This window comes from Physeter macrocephalus, chromosome 2 (genome assembly GCF_002837175.3).
Source record: "Physeter macrocephalus isolate SW-GA chromosome 2, ASM283717v5, whole genome shotgun sequence".
NCBI classification, from domain to species: Eukaryota; Metazoa; Chordata; class Mammalia; order Artiodactyla; family Physeteridae; genus Physeter; species Physeter macrocephalus.
In genome coordinates, this window is record NC_041215.1 from 137,907,172 (window position 1) to 137,913,192 (window position 6,021).

The 6,021-nt window shown below is 64.5% G+C and overlaps 1 long non-coding RNA gene across 3 annotated transcripts; it reads right to left on the bottom strand.

Annotated features, from left to right (window-relative positions):
• Positions 1-267: 267 nt before the first annotated feature.
• LOC114484789 (uncharacterized) lies at positions 268-4,658 on the bottom strand. Of its 3 annotated transcripts, none has more exons than XR_003678107.2 (5): positions 4,478-4,658; positions 3,275-3,882; positions 2,772-3,124; positions 1,300-2,366; positions 268-735 (listed from the first exon to the last, which is right to left on the bottom strand). It is a non-coding gene; the product is annotated as an uncharacterized lncRNA (long non-coding RNA). The 3 variants fall into 3 exon arrangements; XR_003678108.2 differs by having other exon boundaries at positions 1,300-1,429; positions 2,273-2,366; positions 2,772-3,882; XR_003678106.2 differs by having other exon boundaries at positions 2,772-3,882.
• Positions 4,659-6,021: the final 1,363 nt, after the last annotated feature.

Genomic DNA, 6,021 nt, shown 5'->3' on the forward strand with positions numbered 1-6,021 from the left:
CCCCGGGCCACGTGGGCTCAGCCCAGGCAGGCAGCACCCGGGTTCTGCGGCTCTGCCCTCGCTCCTTCGAGAAGCAGGGCTGCCCGGCAGTGAGCATGCCCAGGGCCCAGCGGCAGGAGGGCCGTGGGCCAGGGCCGCAGTGACAAGGTCCAGGCTGGATGTCCCCTGCCCCGGGGCCACACCCACTTCCAGAACAGGCCCCCTCACCCCCCCGGACACCCGCACCTTGAGGCGCCCCCTCCAGCGGCAGCCCCCCTAGAATTCCCACAGGCGTGCAGTGGTGGACAGATTCCATTAGGAAGTTGCTTTTCCTTCTTATTTCTCACCTGTTCTGTCTCCTGCCCCCGGCGAGCGACCAAGGGGAGAAGGAGCTGACGGCGTTCTCCCCGAAGCCCTCACCCCCTCACCCCCCGAAGGATCTGCGATGCTGCCTTTGGCATCTTCAGGGGGAGGGGTGTTGAGAGCCGGCGGCAGGGCGGGGCTGGCAGGGCCATTAGGGCCCGGGGCTGTCCTCACGGGCGGTGAGAATGGGCCGTCCCCGGGGGGCTCTGTGCCTGCACCCGCCGGCCCACAGCGCTGTCTCTACGTCCCACGGCGCCGTCCTGCCCAGTCCGCTCGTAGGCCCGGGTCCCACCCGGGAGGGGACCCCACCTTTGTGACCGCATCAGCTCAGTGAAGGGGGGACCGCGTGTGTGTAGCTGCTGACGGCGCCCCAAACAAGGCGGGTTTGCCGAACTGCAGCAGAATAGGGCAACAGCTGCGGGAAGAATTCCTGGGGCGCCTCTCCTGGCAGCCCCTCCCCCACCCGGGCAGCTGGGAAGGTGACCCGTCAGGTGCTTGTGGAGGGTACAGCCAGTGCCCCAGGGCTAGCACCCTCCCGGCCTGGGCCAGGGGTGACGGTGGGAGAGGGGGGCAGCTGAGGTAACGGACAGAGCCCTGGGGAGACCCAGGCGCCAGTAGAGGTCTGGGAAATGGTCACCCAGCAGGCCCCAGGAGGGCGCCCGGAGGGTGGCCGTCGCCGCAGCGGGGGCTCCCAGCTGGCCAGGAGGGAGCGCTCTCCTGTCCGGGGCTCCCGTCCCCCCTGCTGGCCCCCACCAGGCCCTTCCTGGGTGAGCAGCTCCTCCCCTGCCCTGCCCATTCCGGCTCAGAGGCCAGACAGGCCGGGGTCCTCCGCCCACAACCACAGTCCATCCTTCGTGTGCACATCTTCAAAGCAAGCACAGGAAATGCCAGCCCCGCGTCCCTCCCTAACCCCCCTGACATCTTGAACCACTTGGGGATTCCAGCCCCATCGCTCACATTCACTCCCTGAAGCCCCGGCGGCTCCCCGGCAGCTGCTAAAAATAGGGTGTGGCCAGCCAGACCCGGATGGGTCCCGGGCTCTGTCCACCGACGCTGAGGAAGGAGGCCTCCGAGCTGTGCTGGGCCCCTGTCACCCACAGGAGCAAAATAAAGGAGCCTTGTCAGGGCGAAGGACTAGTGGTAAATACCCCAAAACGCCAGCCTTGCTGGTGCCAGGCTGCTTGTTTCTCTCTTCTGTCTTTTCCAGATGTTCTGTAGCCGTGTTTGTGTCACTTTTACAACAGACAGGGGTACAGAAACACACACAAAGCTGCAGCCCTGAAGGGACACCACGGATGGAGGCCTGGCGTCGCCTGGGGCGCAGCAGGAGGCTGGCCGGGGAGGCTCAGAGCGCGCGGGGCCAGCTCTGCTGAGGGACGTCGGGGAGCCAGGGCCAAAAGACAGGTTCCCCGAGGGTCAGGGCCGGGCCAGGCAGGCCAGGGCATGGCCCACATCACGTGGCCCCGGGCCCGCTCCGTGGGCGCCCTGTGAGGCCTCGGGCGGGCGGGCCAGGCGGGCACCACCCCTCCACTTGTGTCCAGATGTCCTCCTGACAGGCCCTCCAGCCCCGGCCGCTCAGTTCTCCACAGAGCCCTAGGAGACCCAGGCACTGTCCTCCAGCCGTCCCTGCTCAGCCCCTGGGAGCCGGGAGCTCCAGCCGGGACCTGCTCCCCAGACGCCCACCCCGCAGGGGCAGGACAGCTGGTGGCCTCAGGCCCCACCCCTGCCTGGAGCCCAGAAGGGGAGGCAGACTCGCCCAGTGCCCCCTCCAAGTCTGCCAAGGGGCGGGAGCAGCCAGGCTGGGACTCTGCTGAGAGCCCCTCTTCAGAGCCGTGGTCATGGTCAGCTGTGGGCAGAGGGGCCAGGGAGGCTGTGGCGAGAGCTGCATGTGGTGTCAGGCCGGCTGGGGAGATGCCAGCTCATCACTTACCAGGAGGATCGCTCGGGCCAGAAGCTGGACCTCTCCAAATCTCGTCTGTGTCACGCAGCGGACAGCGCTGCTGGCTTTCGGGATCTAGTGAGGACTAAACGAGTCGCTGTGGGCAAAGCCCCGCTCCGCCAGCTCCCGCCTCCCCAGCACCCGTGGCCCCAGGAAGCCACCACCACCCTGGCAGGCTGCACCCACCGCGCCCCTAGGAGTCCTGACAGCCCGCCACGGCCAGCGCTGTGTGGGGCACTTCGCAGGTGATAATAGCAGCGGTACAGACGCTGCTCACTGCCCCCCACGTCCGCCCTCCCTCCACCCTCAGTATAGCGCTCTGATTTTATGGGGCAGCAATGTAAAGACATCTCCCAGCCTCCTTGCAGCTCGAGGGACCCAACGAGATGGAAGCAGAAGTCACGCCAAAGGGCTTCCCGGAGGGCTCCAGAGAGAAGGCCAACTCAACTCAGAAGGTCCCCATTGCCCTGGGCCTGTCCCTTCCTCTTACCTGGGATGCAGGCGTGAAGGAGGGAGCCCCAGCAACCATTTTCAACCATGAGGCAGCCACGAGCCTGGAAGCTCTGCGCTCAGGATGGCAGAGCAGCCACACAGAGGAGCCCCGGCCGCTGATGAGACCTTGGAACTGCCAGACGACCCCCAAACTTCTGCTTGAGAAAATCAGCTCCGAATGTTTTTGTCACTGTAGTCAGAGGTCCGTTACTAGCAGCCACGTGCAATTCCTAATGGATTCACTGTCTGAGAAGCCCTGACCCCAGGGCAGGCACGGCACCCCCTTTTCTCACTTGTACACGTCATCCAATTGCCACTACCTCCCGAGACAGTGGACGTTACCAACTGCTTCTACAGAGGAGGAAAGGGAAGTTCAAGTCCTGCGACTTGCCAGAGAGCCACAGCCAGGAGAGGGGCCAGCCCAGCCCGGGACTGTGGCCCCCAGCTCTTGGCCGAGTGCACGCCAGGGGGAAGACGCAGCTAGAGTCGGGGTCTCAGTACCTCGGGGTCCGCCTGGCCAGGCCACGCCCGGCCTTAGACACACAGGCTCCGCGGGTGGAGGTGATCCTAAGTCTGAGGGACACGCAGGAGTGTGAGCATCTGGGGGCAACAGTGGAGGAAGGGGCTCGGGCTTCGGAGCCCCGGGTGGGATTCTGGGCCTGAGTCCACGTGCGACCACACCTGGCCCACGGGACGTGCTCCCCACACGCTCCCAGGCCCTTTGGTCCACAGACTCGCAGCTCAGACGGTGCCGGGGACAGGAGGACACACCTCGCCCCACGCGTGCCCTACCTCCTTTCTCTGATTTTAAAGCAAATACAGGAAATTTAGAAATTGCAAAAATGTATAATAGCAGAGAAAAAGATTAAAAGCCTCCAGAAATCGTCGTTAATACAATTTGGAATATCTGTGACGATTCTAGTTAAAAATGAGACTGCACCATTTCTCACGCTGACAGCCGCTGGCACTCCTCCCGCGTGGCTCTGCCTGCGTCCGTCCCTGTTGCTGAAACACGGTGTGACTCGCCCTGTAGGACCCACGGCCTACAGTTCCTACAGGCCGCAAGTGTCCTTCCCACGGGCAGTGACCTCATTCTGCTGACATGTTTTCTGAAATACACACGTTTATTAGAACATGTGGGTTTTCTGATCTAACCTCTTTGTCTCCCAGTTTCTTTATTTGCGTGCAGTACTTTAGACGTCCTTCCAGAAGTTTAAATGTTGCATTTCACGCCACCGCTCTCACACATGTGGAAACACAGAGACACAGAAGTGGGAGGAGACTCAGACCCACCTCCCAAACCCGGAGCCACAGGAAGTGTTCCCCCCACCTCCCAACACAGGGCAGCCAGGCCTGATGAAGCAGGACCTGGCCGGGCCGGCCCTGTGTCCTGGGATTGAGGACGGAGCCCTCATCCGCACCCTCTGAACATCCTGCTCCGACAAGGTGGTCACGGCACACGCCAGCCTCCCGCCCCGCCGAGGCTCTGGCCACCGCGCGGCCGCGGGGCACAGCCAGCTGCATGGGCCGTGGGGCTGAGACCGCTGTCCCCGCGTCCTGTCACAGGGACGTGGCTCCGAGGATGGCCCAGGTCCAAGGAGCCCGGCCCGGAAGATGAGGGGGGACCCGGCCAGTTTGGACAGCAGATGCTGGTGGCTGCCAACCCACTGCGGAAGGGTGGCCCCACTCAGGGGACAGTCTCACCTCCGGCACTACTCAGATTTGGAGCCTTGACGAGACGCCAGCGCCCGCAGCGCCTCCCTCCAGAGCCCGGCACCTGGCTTCAGTGGACACCAACTGCATGAGACGCTCCCCTTCCTGGTACAAGCCGTGCTTGGCCACCGCCGGGACAGCTGGCCTCGTGGACAGGAAAGGAGAGGGAGTGACAGGAAGGGCCAGGCGTGCTGTCCCCCGGGCGAGGCCAGGAGCCGGAGACCCCTGCCCCAGGCCCCTTGCCCACTCTCCACACGTGAGCTCCCTTCTTTGGCCTCCGTTTCTCCATCTGAGGACTGAGGGCAGGGTGTGGAAGGACCCGAGATCAAAGGAGAGAAGTGTCTGGATTGGCAGGGGCCGAGGCTAAGGCCAGGCAACAGGCAGGAGGCCCAGCCCGGGTCCCTGCAGGGCTGCGCCCACACCCCTGCCCTCGGACCCACAGCCCGAAGGTAGGGCTGTCGTGCCTGCCCAGACAGGGCCCGGCCAGATCTGGGACGCAGGCATCAAAGGGGCCAGGCTGCGGGCGGGGGGAGACAGGCTGGAGCCCGAGGGCCGAGCTGCCCTGCAAGTGCTTTGCCTGCTGCCAGGCAACGAGCCCGCCCCGGAGAGGGAGGGCGCCCCAGCCCCGGAGCATCACCTCTGCTCAGGCCCACAGGCTGGAGGAGGTGCAGAGACCCTCCCTGGGGTGGGGCAGGGGGTGGGTTGCCAGCCCGTCTGAGTGGACACCCCCAGGGGCCTCAAGTACACGTTTCAGGGAGTGGCCAGGGGACCCAGTGCCTGCCCCGGAGGGGCCCTGTGTGTGTGGATGTGGACGCCCCCCAGCCCTGACCACACACACACACACACACACACACACACACACACACACACACACGCCCGCGTGGGGACAGCCACAGGCACACAATCTGTGCTCATCTGACTGCAGCACTCAAGGGTCTCTGAGACCCCCTGCCCACGGCCCCTCATCTGTAGACAAGGACCTGAGCTGGCTGGGGTCCCTGGCTGGGTGAGTCCTGGGCCTCTGTCTGACTGCCCGGGGCAGGACAATCACCTGCCATCTGGACGCCCTGCCTTGTGCGCAGCAGGGAGGCCAGAGGCTAACCCTGGGGGCGTGGAAGGGCTGGGAGGGAGGGGACACCAGCAGGGGCGGAGCCTGGGCAGCAGGATGTCTGGGCGCCAGAGTCCCAGCTTCCAGCCTCCGAGAGGCTCAGGCCTGGAAGCTGAACATACACAGGCCTTTGATCCAGCCGTTCTACCCACAGGGTGTCGCCAGCACACAGCAGCACACGTGGCCCCCATGCAGGGGCAAGAAGGCACTGGTAGCAGCCCTCAAGGGAGGACAGAATACTGCCCCTGAGACACGCATGTCCTAAGCCCCAGAACCTGTGACTGTGTCCCCTTACCGGAGAAAGGACATTGCCGATGGGATTAAGTGGAGGTCCCTGAGGTCCCACTGTTACCACGTGGGTCCTTGTAAGAGGGAGGCCGCTGGGTCAGAGAAGGAATCAGACATGGGGTGAGGAGGCCACGAGCCA